We start from the raw sequence: 16,809 nt of genomic DNA on the forward strand, positions 1-16,809 counted from the left end.
CACTTAGACTAGATTTTAACAGATATGTTAATTCATTCAATCTGCAGCTTAGCCAAGTCACATTAAAAATAATTTTCACAAGTAACAGATTTTTTTCCCCTTTAAAAAAATTACATATACCCCATTTAAAATGAAATGGGTATGACAGGCCTTTATAGAATGAATTAATGTCAGATCTTGAGGGAAAGGTGAAGGGAGGCAGTATTTTAAACCAGGACTAAAAAAAAGTATACATGAGTATTTCAGATACTCAGTATTCGAGATGTTCTATGGATCATATAGCACATATGCAAATAAAAATTCCCAATACACACATAAAAATCAAGTTTCATAGTCAAGAGGTGGACAACATCAACCTATTTTTTGCAAGCACATTCAAGAGAATTTGGCCAAGATGCACATAATTTTATTGCACTGCTATGAACACTTATGTTATCTTGGAGTTCTCAAAACTGTTAGAAAATTATTTCTGCCTGAATTATTTGTTCATAAATATTTAACTCATTGTCCTGGTTTTGGCTAGGGTAGAGTTAATTTTCTGCCTAGTAGCTGGTATAGTGCTGTGTTTTGGATTTAGAATAAGAACAATGTTGATAACACACTGATGTTTTAATTGCTGCCGAGCAGTGCTTATGCTGAGTCAGGACTTTTCAGCTTCTCATACTGCCCTGCCAGGGAGGAGGCTGGGGTTACACAAGAAGCTGGGAGGGGACACAGCCAGGACAGCTGACCCCAACTCACCAAAGGGATATTCCCTACCATATAACGTCATACTCAGTATATAAAGCTGGGGAGAGCTGGCCAGGATGAGGTGTCCACTGCTCGGGGGACTGGCTGGGCATCATCAGTTGGTAGGTGGTGAGTAATCGCATTGTGATCACTTGTTTTCTGTATTTTATCATTTTCCTTTCCTTTCTGTCCTTTTAAACTGTCTTTATCTCAACCCATGAGTTTTACCTTTTTTCTGATTCTCTCTCCCATCCCACTGGGTGGGCAGTGAGCAAACAGCTGTGTGGTGTCCAGGTGCCTGCTGGGCTAAACCACAACACTTGATCAGACCACGGGCTGCTCAAAGTCTTCCCTTAAATTCTGAGATCTTTGTTAGTATATGCACATTCTGAGAGTTTTCCCTGATAAGGCACTACAAGGCCTCCACTGACTCTTCATATGGCCAAATTGTTGAGTTAGTGGAGAAAACCCGCTCTGCAGACACTACACTGAACTGGGTTGTCTGCAGCTGACTTGAAACTATCTTGTACAGCAGTCTCTGCAGGAGTCAAAGTACTTCACTCATACATGCTTTGCTTTATGGTAAAGTCACACCTTTTAATTATGCACTCCATATACAGCAACTATGCAGAATTAGCAGGAATGTTGCCATAGTCATAACACTCTAAGTATATAGGCTTTAATAAGGCAAAGTGTTGGGGCAGAGGTTATAACTTCATTAGGTTAACAGACATCATGCAGGGGAAAAAAACAGCTTTTAGGCACAAAAACTTTTCTGAAACAGAATCAATAATCTTCTAAACTAAAGATAAACTGTAAACTATGGGGCTGAATTTACCAGTTGTGCTACCTGCCAGAAAAGCCAGTTGACATTTGGGAGAACATTAGCAGGGGGAATTGCATAATACCAGTGTTAGCTGAGTTACAAACTGTAAATAACAAGATCTCCAACAAACCAATGTGTTTAGTGGGCAGCTCTTCTGAATAGGAAATTACCACAGTGTGAGAAGGAAATTCTGATGCTTTCATTGATTTCTGGCACAAGCTCAAGGAACAAAACTACCGCATCCTTCTGCAGTTTGGAACCATATTTACACAAGCCTGATATATAGACATTATTATTCTCCCTCTTTTATCCAATAGCTGAAAGTGCACACCCATGAGAACAGAGACATAGGGACCAAATTCTCATGCAATGAGCCTTGGGTACCTGTGTGTTCAGCACAGTTAGGATGTACACAGTCCTGGCTGTACCTAAAACACACTTTTGCTGAAGCATCACAATCGAGGGTTTCAAAACCAACAAGCAGCTGAATGTGCTTTCTAAAGGTGCAAGTTCTGGGCCTAGGCAATTATGGATTTCTTGTTATCATTGCACTAGGGTATTCTCTTTCCCTCTTAACATTTAAGCACAGATATTGGAGATTCTTAAACCACTGTGATAAAAACCATCCTGAAATTTCATCCCATGGGCTGTCTTTCAATATAACTTCATGCTGAAATGAACTCTTCACAATTCCAAGGTTACAAAACCTAGTTACTGAAGGCCAGGCATCAATTTTTTTTCCCCTCGTAAAGAAAGAAAAATCCACTTCAGATGAGCTAGAACAAGGCAGTTATTCAGAGTTTCAGAAATTTCTTTCTAGGATATCATACGCAGCACTAGCTTCTTACAAGGTAACAGAAATGAGAGTTAAGAGACAGCAGAAGATCAGCACATTTGATTTTAGAGCACACAAACATAAAAACTGAACTATGGTTAATCAATACTGCTGGTATTTCTTTTTAGCTATTTTCTTTCACACACAAATATTTTGAAGCTATACCTAAGCATACCTAAACAATATGTTACTGTTTGTTTGGGGCTGTTGGAGACAGTTATGCTTGTTTTTCCAAAGAACCTGGAGATCTTCCATATTCGACTCATCTCTAATTTTCTGTTTTTGTAGGTCTGTGGAGACATCACCAGAGGGAAATAATAATGAAAATTAGAAATTGAGCAGACTCTGTTAAAAACAAAATTAAAGACCTCTGAGAAATTACAGACTTCAAATCTGATTCTTTAAAACCGACAGCCTGGTAAAACTCAAAGATAAACACATTATGCTCAACTTCTGGGTATCTGCCTTACAGTGACAAGAAAACATCCTTATTTCAAGAAAATGCACTTCAGGAAAAAGGAATAAGAAACTGAATTTAAGGATGGATGGAATTGAAACAATTTCAAAGGCTTTGACATCAAACAGTTTATTATCATCTGCTTTCTAATTGCATCTGTCTAGATTTCTAATCTAGCAGAAATAGTGAGATTCTGAACTTCTAATGGGAACAGTCAGGCCTTAATGAGAAATGCACGTGTGAAAGTTAAGCTCTTGTCTTCAAGGAAAGAACAGGCGAGGGAGGAAAATGTAGGGGTAGAAAAAAAGATAGTGATCTTGCGAGGCGATTGAAAGAAATTCTCCTACAAAGTGTGTGCTTTCCAAGTGCAAAACCACAAAGGAAACAACTTCTGCTATGAATCAGTTCATAAAAAAGGGAGATCTGCTCCTAAACAACTTTCAGTCCAAGTATAAGAAAAAGCAAATGAAAAAGGCAAAGACAAAAACTGGTTGGTGATAAGAAGCACACTTCTGCATTTAACACTGTCAAAATTATTTTAATTGGGACAGTAAAAATATGTAGTTTTACAGTAGTATCTGAAAGGAGTTAATGAGGTATTTTGGCATGTTAATATTCCAAGAGTCTGAGGAAACTTGGCAAAAGGAAAAACATGCATGTGAGAGTTTTAAAAAGGAATGAAGGCTAATACCTTGGGCTAACTGGAAATGAGGGTTGATATTTCAAAAACATCTAAGAGTACATGTGGCTACACTGGAAAGAAGTAGGGTATTTGGGATGAAGTACTTCCACAGAGAGAGGCTGATAGGGACTAGGTGGAACGAGCCAGGAGAAAGATCTCTATAGCTGAAAGTGGCACTGAAAGTGAATAGAAGGGAAGCATTTAGTATTTGTCACATCCAAGGGATGGATGCAGTAGACAGATTTCAGTTAGAACACATGGAAAGAAAAGATACAGCAGTGGAGATGCCTTGTGTGTAGGGCCTGGATATTGCAAGCCAGAGAAGATAAAGGATCATATGCATAATACAGCCTAAATGGCAAAAAGAAGGCAGTGTTTTCTTAACAACTGAAAGAGAAAAATCATAAAAATTAAAATCTGAGGGTAAAGAATAAGAACTCTGGTTGGTTATACTGAATGCAAACTGATTGATTGCATTTGGACAGATGGAGTCAAACACATAAAAGAGGGGGTCTGCCAACAACTCAGGTAAGAACACTGAATTTCACTGAATTTTTTTTAGAGTTGGAAGGGACCATATAGATCATCTAGTCCAACTCCCCTGCTGAAGCAGGATTGCTTAGAGAATGCTACTCAGGACTGCATCCAGGCGGGTCTTGAAAATCTCCAAAGAAGGGGACTCCACAACCTCCCTGGGCAGCCTGTTCCAGGGCTCTGTCACCCTCACCATGAAGAAATTCTTCCTCATATTCGAGTGGAACCTCCTATGTTCCAACTTGTGCCCGTTGCCCCTTGTCCTGTCACTGGGAACCACTGAAAAGAGTCTGGCTCCCTCCTCCTTCAACCCACCCTTGAGATACTTATAGGCGTTAATAAGGTCCCCCCTCAGCCTTCTCTTCTCCAGACTAAAGAGTCCCAGTTCTCTCAGCCAGTAGCTGACCTTGTGCTTTGAGATGAATCTACCAGAAATTACATGTAAAAGGAGGAAAGCAGTCAGAAAACCAGTCATATCTGCATGAATGAAGCTTTGTAAGTAGTTCGTCTCTTTATAGATTTTGGTGAAAACAAGATGTAAGAGCTGATTTCACTGTCTCCAAACAACAATGGTAATGGGCACATTGGATGAGCTTAGTGAAAAGAGAAGATGAATTTTGGGTACTCATATGGGCCATGAGGTTTTACTCATTGCTCTATGGGTAGCAAAAAAAAAATCAGAGAGCTTCAGAAGAATGATAAGAGAGGGAAAGTCAGGGGCACAAGAGAGATCTGGAGATGAATTAAGTGGAGGTCACTGGCATATGGGTGAGGATAAGATCAGACACAGTGTATGCAAGAAACTTCTACATCCAGTGCCAAGAGATAAAAAGGCAGAGTTGTGAAGGGGGAAGGGAGGGTAAACCAAGGGCTGGGGTAAGTCAGACCATTTATAGTCAGTTTTCTCAGAAAGAGCACGTGAAAAAAGAGAAATGGAAAAAGGGTATGATTAGCATTCAAAGGCGATGAGAAAGAATTGTCTGATCTGCTTGAAAGAAGTGAGCTGCAAGACAAAGACAGAGGACTACATTATTTTCTACAATAAAGGTTGGTGGGTTCTATCTGGTAAGTCAGCCTTTGTTTCAATTCTCTGGTGGTAGTTTTTAATCTCAAATAATTATCATTGCTTTGCAGTATTCTCTGCATGTCCCCTGTCTGAAAAGATGTAACAGTGAATAGGAGAAAATTTTAAAGGATTCATCTACTGAAATAGTCATAATTTAGACAGGAAGTTTTAATTTCTGCTTTTCTTCTATCTGTATTTTATTTAGTCTTACACAAGCTATTTATTATATATTAAACATATCTTTAAGTTAAATATGCATCGTATTAAGATGTCACACTATTACGTAGTTAATGCATAAACATTATGTTTACCACTTGACTATACCTCCTGCCCAGCTCAGAGCAATTCACAGATTACCCTATTTTTTAAAAAATAATATCTTTTTAAGAGAAAAATAAAGCAAGGAAGGGATTGAATACTGTGCAATACTCACCATATAACATCAAGATATGTTCAAGCAATTAGCAGTAACAGCTAAAATACACTAAAAACAGCTACCCTAAGATAGGCTCAGCCATTCTAGTAAATATACTAGACCACCTTCCTCCCTTTCTCAGGTGAGGTTGTCTCCAAGTCCCAAGCTGACTAATGCACTTCAAGTTCTTTATTCCCACCTGTTTATCAAACTGCACAACTGGAATTGCACAGAGAAAGTATAGTTTCTGTCAGAAGGTTCTAAACCTCTAAAATGATGCCACATCAAATTCTTTTGGAGAACTCTTATTGGCCCAGACACCTGGCACCCTCTCCTCATACACCTACACAGAAATGCCAACTTTGTCTCAACCACGAAAGCTATTTCCAATATTGTAGGTCGTACCATACCATAACTAGGGACTCCCTACAACAACCATCAAAAGAAGGCCAGGCCAAAGTTGCCCATGTGCACCAGTCCTCCAGGCGGCCCCAGCCAAGGTTGCTGAAGAACGGTTACCCGGCTAACTCTGAGCCTTTTACAGCTGCACTGCAGGCCTGTGCTCTGAAACAAACGTGCAAAATCTACCTCATTCTAGGAAAACAAGCAAGAGGAGTAATATGGTGAATTATAGCAGAATAGTCCACAGAGGCAAAGAGTCTTTCTGAGTATTCTGCTGAACAAGAAAATAGGAGCTAGCAAGTGGACCATTTTGCTAATAGTTTAAATAAAACCTTTTTTCAGGGAGGATATCTACAGGTATAGAGTTCTTTCAATCTTTATTTAGCTGTTCCAATCCTGAACATATACCAAACTGTTTGGTTTTCTAAGGGAAATACAACCACTTTGACCAACCAACTGGAAAAGATTATTTTAAGAGTCTGCTTATCCTATTAGAAGAGAATTGTGTTACAGTGCATATAACATTGATTTCATGCACATTATCACAAGTTTGTATAACAAGCAGTTCTTCAACCATTTCTACTTTATATTAACTTATTTTACCCAATTACATCTATGGATCCTTTGGAAGTTTTGATTTCTCATTAAGATTAATTTTCTAATTTGAGCAAAATATAAGTCTTTTGTATTACAGTAGAATTTTTTATTTTATTTATGTTTTCCTCCACAATAATACAGCCCACATAGCAAATTCAATTATTTTACAGTTTATTAAACTGCATTTTAAACTCTATTTGTCAAAATTACTCTGCTGTTACATTACCTTCCTCTTTACTAAAGCTAAGCAAAAATAGTGCCTGAATATTAGTTGATATCAAAAGTCTAAACACCAATAAATCACAGTGTAAAAGCATGGAAATACCTCTGAAAAATACATCTGCAATTCTGTATCCTTTGGCATCAGTTACAGAAAACAGTGGAATAAAGTCCTGTTAGTGTGTTCTTTGTGAAACCTATGAGACTAAGCTGACAAGCAAGTGAAGAATCTAGAAAAACATTATCAGCTTGATCTTTTTTTTTTCTTTGTAAAAAGAGTAGCTAAATTTATTTCATTCTTTTCTTTGAAACAGTAAACTCAAAACCCACACTAAATGAAATATCCTGTAAACATTTCAGAGTGGGGATTTTGGCGTGAGGCTTGTTGGGGGGGGGTTTATTTGTTTGGTTTCGGTTTTGTGGTTGGTTGGTTTTGGGTTTGGTTTTTTTTGTTGTTGTTTTTGGGTGTTTGGTTTTTTTTTTTTTACTTAGGACAATTTCAATGACATCAATAAAATTATGGAGGTTTTTTTATACAGGTAGGACTAAGAAAACAGATTATCACAGGCTGGAAGGGGCCTTAGGAGGTCTCTAGTGGTATCAGTAGCGTGGGATTTCATCTTAAATGCCTATGAGATGAAGAAGAGAAATTCCATCAAAACCAGAATACAGTATTTGTCCACTTAAAGCCTCTTAAAGTATAATCAAGTTGCTGTAATTAGGGCTAATAACAATTTAATTGGTTACAACTCAATCTCATCTTCCTATATGAGAGGACATGAAAATATGGATGACACAAAGCAAGTAGAAAATATCAGTAGTGATGCTGGAAAAACAAGCATCTCAAGACAGAACTGGATAGAGTATTTTTATGTTCTCTATAGAAAATCATGTAGCCTTTCACATAGGGAGAAAAGTAGCCTGGGGTGGGGCAGATCTAGGAGTTTCACTTCATAAATCATTCAGGACTTGAATGCAGACCTTTAAAGATCCCTTCCAACCCAATCCATTCTGCGATCCTATGAAAACCAAATTAGTTAAATTCAAAGCAATTGCAAAAATCCCACACAAGTGTTATAGAGTGCAGCGTTACTCACTAGATCAAAAGTGGTATTTAGAACAGTCCTGAGGAGGAAAGGGTCATCTTACACTTTCATGGAAAATACACACTGGTCCCTCCTGCAGTGGAGTGATACGAGGGTTTTGTGCATATTTGTGTATTTCGGGGACGTGGCTCTTGTTCAACTAAACTTAGTGCCTCCTTCCTGTGAGCTATTTGTTATAAATTAAAAAGCAATTCCTAGAGGCAGTCTCACAATTTCACTTTGTCCCAAACTTAAAAATCTTTATACAATTTATATTAAGGACTGAACACTGATATTGCTTATTTATAGTCCCTGATGGCTGTTTGATCAGTGATTTTCTCCACCTAGGAGATCAAACTAATGCAACCTTGCTGATATATAGGGCATGGTGTGCAATTGCCAAGAAATGCATTACCATGAACAGCTTTTCAAATTATTACCACTGGTGATTTTAAGTCTTATTGGAACTCCTGCTTCTGAAATGTTCCTGTAGATGAGAAAAGGAAAACTCTGCTTTGTGCCAATCATCTTGGATTCTCTCTCTTCCAGTTTTCAACTTGTAGGATTAATATTTCAGACACAGATTTTCTCCAATGAGATTCACTTGATTTACGCTACTTAAACATCTTTCAGGTATGTGTAACTATCAGAACAAGTGCAAAATCAGAATTTAAATTTTGCAATAGTAAGAAGTTCTGGAAGAAAAAAAAATTATTTGGTGTTACTGTTGAGGGCTAAAGGATATCAGAATCAACCCACATTACCTCTGATCCTGCTTTTATATACAAACCCATTAATTTTTCAGTGCTTGTCTGTATGAACAGAATTTAAAAGAAATGTTTCACTGTCGCACAAAAAAAAGCTGATAAGTATCAATTTGAACATAAAGAAAATGAACATTTTATATGCTGAAGGAGGTAAAAGCAATGAGAGTGCTACAGATGAAGGAATTCAGAAATTTTGTTTATGCATTATTTACTGCAACACCCCAAAAATAGGAAAAAAGGTTTTGTTTCCTTGTAGATATTTTGTACCTCTTTATTTTGTTATTCTGTATCTTCGTTTTGTACACAAATTATTTTCCAGCCATGACAGCATGAATGGGAAAACACTAATAAAAACAATTTCATCAGAAAAACCCCTGTTCAACAGTACTGACTCTTGAAACATTTAAAACCACTAAAAATACTACTTTCTTTTCAAGAAGTAGAGGTAGTCAGAACAGAGTCTATGGATACTACATACTTTCCCTTTTTCTGTTCTTTTTCTTTCTGTAATGTTTCATAGTTTTAACTTTGCTCGAGACTTGTATCTTTTTTCTCTTTTTGAAAACTCTCCAATATGGTTGTACTTACACCATGATGAAAGCAAAATTTGACATATCTATTTAAAGGGGTGTAAAAATAAACAAATAAAGTTTTCACTAGAAAGAAAACTCAAATCACAGTTGAACCTCTTGCATTTGATGGGAAGGGGTTAGTGTTTTTAACTAATTTGGAAAGATTCTTGCATCTGCGTTTTTCAGGTTCTTTCAGTACAAACCAAGCATTCTCAGCTGTGCAAATCCCAAAACATTTCCTGAAAAAACAAGGTTTCCTAACTGGTTCTGACAAGGCCAAATATCCTAAGGACCCATAGTTAGACACAGATGTGCAGTGAAATGAAGCTTCCCTTCATTAATCATCTTATTTTGTGTATCTCCATTAGGTTACAGGCTATGCAAATAACTTTCTAACAACGAATGTAATAGGACACCTAATTCATATAAAAAAAACCCGAGGGGCTAAGTAGATGATGCAATTTGAAAGGCATATGACTGAGAATACAGTGATCTTCAGAAGACTCCTTGTCCCATTTAATCATGTATAACCGTACTCTGGGAAAAAACTTTGAAGTGTCTGTTCTGCTGGTGGAGGGAAAAGCTATTTTGTTTCATCGTTTATTTATACTTTTAGATGGGGAGCTAGAGTTATTTTTCTGTAAGCATCTGTAGAGGAAACAAACTTGATAACATAACTGTTCTTGCCATCTGTACGTACTTTACACATTGTCATATAGAGTCACTTTGATAGGAAAACAAACACAAAATTGCTGTGTTCTGCGTGTTATGTAAAATGTTCTGCTTCTCAGTACAGTTCAGTAATGCCCTCATCTACACTGAAGGAAAGATGTTAATCTAACTTTGACAGAAGTGTTTGCAAGAGGTAGGAAGGATTATCTGTGAAGCTTAATAGTAGCAGCAGTTTAGGACATATTTAGGCCTTCTCACTTGCACGAGGCAAACTTTAGGAGTGCAGTGAGCCATCTGCTTCTGCACAGAATGGTCTTTAAAAAGCAAACTTCCTGTCAAACTGCTTGACTCATCCTCGAAGCTTTTTTGATAGGAACAGTTTACACCACCTGAGGGTGTTGTCTTTTATGGCTGTCAGAGAAGAACATTCACTGTTTTCTCCCAGGCTCCTGTGCAACCACATAGGCAGCATGATCCTTGTTACCTTTTGCTACCTCTGCCAGAAATCTGCATCTTTCCACTACAAGCAGTCTTGATTCTGACCCTGCAAAAGAGATCAAAATCATAAACTCAAGTACACATTTGAGTCTCATTGGTTAAGTCTATGTTACCAGAATCTGGAACAGCCTAGGTGCACTCCGTGGCCGAATCCTTTCTATAACAGTGAAAGCTCGACGGCACAAGACTTTTATTGCTCTTTCCCTCCACACTCACAAGCAGGCACTGACATCACACTAAGGTCTCCTCAGAGAGAAAACTCAGGCTGGGCAGCAGTCCACAGTCATTTCCAGTAGGGTTTCAGCCTGAACAAACAGAATAAAGCACTCCAGTGCAGACCCACAAGCCCTGCAGTTCAAGTATAACAACAGTGCATCCCAGAATGCCTGTACTGTGTCACTGCTGCTGGGATACAGAATTCCTACGGGGAAAAAAAAAAAAAACCAACCAAAAAAAACCCACCAGCAACAACAACAAAACGCCTAAAGTTTTACAGGAATCTTTAACAAAACGTTGTGGGTTTTTTTGTGAAAATGTAAACATGTTATGCCAAACAAAGGGTATGTCTTATCACTTCCTGCTATGACTGTACAACTATCTCTCAAGTCAGATTAAGCTTTATAACGCAATAGTTAAATGGTATAATTGTCTGATAACAGCCTGGTAATTTTCTGGACTAGAAGTAAAATGCCAAAAAAAAAAAACTTTCACAGCATCATAATATAGACATTAGAGGAAAAATTATATAACTGAGATTGTTCTTCCTCAACAACACAGTTTTTGTCATTTCTTTCTGTCTTGAGGTTAAGTAAGCAAGCATGACAGATATTGTATATGGCACTTAAAATGAACAGCCTGTGCATGACATGTATGCTGAAGAAAAAATAAATTATAAATACATTTGAATAATAAGGAGGAGTCACTTCCACCCCACACCCCCTTCACTCCATAAAAAACTGTCCCCTTTAATAACATACATTCCTAATGGTTAATTGAACACACGTTCCAGCAGCTTGCTTAAAAAAAAAGTATCTTAGTAAGTATTTCAAGATGATAAAGAAGATATAATAAGAAATCCTATGATGTGAAAATGCAATCATGCAGTCCTTTCAAATGATACAAGGAACAATTTCTAAAAGAGACATTTGGAAGCTTTGGTTCATCCAGGAAAATTGCTGGTGTCGGTATTAGCATCATTTTAAGCCAAGAGTATTCCCAACTGTGGCATTGCCCTGAGAACAGCACTGCTTTGGTTATGGCTAAATATTGGGGGGGGGGGGGGGGGGGAGCGGGGGGAGGAGAAGGGTGCAGGAGAGAAATGTAAAAGCCTTTGAAAGGGATGTGATGGAAAACAGTTCTGTCAGGATTGCACACAGTGGTTGCAAAACAGAAGTTGCCGCCCGTGCTTAATACAGAAATTTGGGAGGTTTTATATAATAAACTTCCTTGTGGTCCTATGTACACTAGCCAGCCTCCTTTCCTCTGCTGCAGAGGTCATCAAAAGGTGTCAAGGCAACAGTAGACATGAGAATTTGGGACCTCTTTACAGAGTTAACGAAGTTGCTTGTTTGAAATACCAGCCATGCTCACGAGGTTTCTCTTTTCCCCCAGGTGTGCAGAGAGAGAGGAAACAAGTTGCTTGCAGAGATAGCCAGGCTCAGGCCCAACAGAGGGAGCACAGGGATGTGGTTTAGGCTAAGGAAGGTCAAATCAAAGACTAAGCAGCCTGCTCATACAGGGACAGAGAGGGCTCACAGCACCTGGCCGCTCAGCGGAAACTTCACCTCACCTATATTGAATAGCTGAAAGAGTATGTAAAAGCTGACAGTTAGGTAATTAGAAAACGGCCCTTGTACCATGTATATTGGTACAGAGCAGAGCGCTTCTGCCTTTGTGAATGGAAAAGGAAAGTGAAACTATTATTGACCATTTGGTTTTAAAATATCAGCAAAATATTCCATAAAGGAGCAAGGAATACACGCAAGGACATGCAAAATTAAGTAATCCAACAATTTGGCCTTGCAGCATGTGTTAGAAACTGTTGGGTTTGTAGTCAGCCAGAAAAAATGTCAAATTTTGCAACAGAATCATGGCATTTGTACAAACTGGAAGCATAGCCTCACAAGGTGAAATGTTTGTGGGGAAAATGCTGCACGGACACACCCAGGAAAGATGGGGAAATGGACAGTTCCAGCTTCTAGAACACAAAGCCTGTACTCTAAGACTTATGCTAGATAGCACAAATTCATAGATTTTGGGGTTTGAAAATATAGAATCCACAGATAACATTCTACAATTTTAATCTGCAAGGCAATAAAGTGAAGTATCAGCATTTCTGTGCGAGCAGGAGAGATAAAACTTCAAACAGAATCTGTTTAAGAGCAGAATTACCAGACTACTTAAAATCTCAAGCTACCTAAAAACAGAGGTGATACCTTCTTTACTTGGGAATTTTTACACTGAAAGTGACTCGCATCCTAACAGTACATGACAGGCCCCTGTGCACTAAAATAAAAAACTCAGAAGTACCAGAAAATGTATTATATACAGACTGGGGCAAAAAATAAAAGATAATTCACTTTTGGACACTGCAACTCACCCCAATGTAAGCACCAAGAAAAAGCATCACAATGTTTTTAGAGTTTGCTATCAATCCAACACCATACAAGGATCAGCATCCTCTAGCTACAGAGAATAACAGAAAAGAAATACTTCACCTTTAATAGGGAGATCATTTTCAATGCAGTAAACTACTGCGGTGATAGTCGTTTCTTGCTTGCATCTACCACAGGAGCTGAGGGACAGGTACTCTATTGCATATTGTAATCAGGGGACAAGACTTACGAGGAAAAAATACCCTTGTACTTCAATCTCTAGCCTGTCTGTCATGTCTGAGATAACTCATGTTTTGATGCACTTAGGTGATTTAATGCAAAACACCTTGAGAAATACATATGGCTTGGGAGGTTGAATGTGTGTAAGGAAGAATAAATGAGTTCTTCAAAAGTTCAGTTGAAATGAAACTGTCACAAATGACGCACCTCTTATCTATTAAACATGTCACTATTAATGTCAAAACAACTCAAAGATACACTCAAACACAGTGCAAATGTAACATCCTTTAAATGAAAATTCATGCTTTGATGAATTTAATACATTTATCATACAGAAGCGTGTTATATATGTAAATGCATTTTTGCTTGGAAAATTAACCTACTGCACTTTTTTTAGTATGAGTTATGGATAATATCTTCCTGTCATAGAACTTATTACTGAATGCCAGACAGCTTTGCTTCTGGATATCTTCCCCCACCAGAAGAGAACTCAAACCACATTCATACTCCAAATGAGACATTAGTTGTATTGTTTCTCAAAAATAATTTAAACCTTGCATTAAAAAAAGACACGTTCACCAAAGTACTCTTAAAGCCTATATGTGCAGTTTTAGTTTAAAAGAAAGGGTATAAGAGATAATTAGTGACAACAGGAATGTTTACAAAGAACATCCTCAGTTATAGCTACAAATACATCTTGGGGTGACAGCACTAGTTCCACTGAACGCTCTTTGCTCATGACGCATCTTAACCACCAAAGCAGCGACAGATTTCTGTTTTGGCAAGAGCTGCCCTGAGGAGTACAGTGTTAAGATGATGTTGAAGTAGCTGTAAAAGCAGGGTTAACACAGTTATGCCTTCTGCTGTGATGTTTATGATAGATGGAACAAGAGGAAATACAAATAGCCTCCTGGAATCAATCTGAAGTACTGCTGTAGCTGCGTTCCTTGTGAAGCATAGGAATGAGAGCACCACTGGTAGTATTGAAGAGTTTGTGCATGGGGAAATCATATATAAAACTTTAAAACAGCAAAGCCTTAACCCTCATGGTAAAGGAGAACTATGAACCCACAAGACTGCAATAAAACAGGTAGGTATTTAATTCTTCTGTGTATAAATAAATAAATAAAAGACCCTGTGTATTTCTGAAAGTACTAATTATTTTACCAGGTTGAATCAGCTCAGATGTATCACTGTCATTAACCTCATTGTTAATTGTCTTTTCAATAAATTATCACTGGGTGTTCCTTACAGCACTTTTAGTGTAACATAAAAGAAAATGATCTATCAACTTTAAAGGCTTATGAATCCGGACCTTAACACACAGATGAGTGAAGCAGCCCTCAGGGGTTACAGCTAGCAGTTGAGTAAAATGTAATGGAATCAAAGACGTTTTTATTGCAACACAGAGAGAAGCACAGTCTGCAGTCACCTAATGGCTATGGTCATCACCATCAGGTGACACCTGACTCGCACCCTGAGCTGCACAGGGAGGAGCGGGCTGTGGACCACAGCAGAATTTGAGTTTTTAATGGCAATAGACATATTGCACAAATACCAGATTCCTGGTATACCTGTGTCCTAACCATCTCACCCATCTGCAACCTGCATCTGCTGCTAAACAGCACCTCTTGCACCAAGCCCTATCTCCTTGAAAGCATCCTTACTGGCTCCCCAAAAGTTTTGGTCACCAGCAACATAGAAAAGTCCTGCAAACAAGACTTTGACATCTCCATGAAAGCAGCTGGACATAAGGAGAATTGATGCTCACAGAAGACAACCATTCTCCTAAATCCCATGGGACCTCATGCTCTTCAGCCTTTCAACAGTCTGCAGGCTCTGCCAGGGTGGGAAGAGGCTGTAACAGATAGGTTCTTATAACCCTATCTGCTAAAATACCCAATAATGCCCAATATCATATTCTCTTTATTCTCTTTATCACATGGTCTGTTTTGGAAGCTGCTACTCAAAGCAGATTTAGATACTTGCTGATGATGGCAGGCAACTGGAGGGAGGAGGGGGAAACTCAAAATTTGCCCTGCTGTTACTAATGTATTTGCTTAGAGGTTTTGTGACAATATGATTGTTGAAATCTTGCTCATATCACTGTTTTCTGGTAAATGCAGCTATGCTAGACATCCTATAGCTAAAATTATAATTTAAAAAAAGTCCACATCCATTGCATAAGTCCACTTAGCCACAGGAAATTTAATTAAAAAAAAAAGAGTAAGAATGACCTTACTTGGGTCCATGGTGGAGGAAATAAATATTTTAAGAGAGGATCAAAAACGATTCATATTTTAATTAGTCTCCTTAATTCTGTCTAATGATAAACTGGTTTTTGAATGATTGGATGATTCTGCTCTCCTATTCCCTATATGCTAAGATCTCCTTTCTAATGTATTCACTTTTCTTTCCAGTTCTATTTTGGGGCTATACATCTATCCAGCTTGATAGGCTATATCTTTTCTGTTTTACCTTTTATCCAAAAAGATTTGGAAAATAAAAGCCAAGAATTATTTTAAGTGTACAGATCTGCTGAATTCTGAGATTTTGAAGACTATAAGTACAAAGCAAGAAAAAAAACCCTTAACTTTTAAAGTAGACATTAAGTCCCCCCCTTAACCTAAAATTGTTTTCCAAATCTGGAACTCTTACTGCAAACTGTGCAGTAAAATCTCCTGCCCATCAAAATGGGCAGAGAATTTGTTTCGCCATACTCAGTACAAAATGTTCACTGGATCAGAGTGGCAGAGATGGGATTTGGGCTCTGACCTCGACGTTTTCCAAATAAAGTAGCCTTGGGTGTGCCACATGGTTTTCACCAGGGACATGCATCAAGGAAATGCAGTCTTTTGGAAGAAATAGAGATGCAAGTTTCCAGCTGTAATTAAATAGCCCATGGAACTTCTAATGAAACTGTACTCATTAGTGATGCAGCCAACCGAGGCAATTAAACTCTCTCACTATTCTGGTAGCTATAAGACTGATTATGGTGTACTGTTTTCTTCCCTTTTCTGTAATTTTGCTTTTAATAATTATAGCAGCTGCAGTAACCCAACCCAGAAGAAACAGGGTTTTGTTGTTAGCTAATCAATTCTAGTTCACATTTCATAGAGCTTTTAATTATGCAAGATATTTTAATTCTTCACAAGGACACAACACTAAAAAAGAAAAGATAAGAAATAAATTATTTCTGCAACATAAAACTGACAGAGTCTAGGTGGCAAAAAGGGATAGCAATAAAAATGAACAATATTTTGAAACTGGTTTTTAGAAAGATAATTTTTGATCCTGCAATAAATGAAAACAGGAAAAGAATGTCTAACACTGATTTAATTTCTTTTTGGCAGTAGCCTAAAAAAAAGTCTGCTTATTTTCTTTTATAAAGAATAAAGGCGTAATGGTGCATGCTAAACAGAAAAAAACCCAAAACCAATCCAATACCTTTGTTAAGGTAAAACCATTACTATTATTTGTAATATGACAGTGCACAGAAGCCTGTAATGAAGTCCCGTCAGGTTCAGTCCTAGCAGATAGTAACAGCCTTTGTCAAGAGTTTATAATCTGAGGACAGAGGGTATTCATTGTCATCACTTTACAAAATAACAGTCGACAA

Source organism: Numenius arquata, chromosome 9 (assembly GCF_964106895.1).
Source record: "Numenius arquata chromosome 9, bNumArq3.hap1.1, whole genome shotgun sequence".
NCBI classification, from domain to species: domain Eukaryota; kingdom Metazoa; phylum Chordata; class Aves; order Charadriiformes; family Scolopacidae; genus Numenius; species Numenius arquata.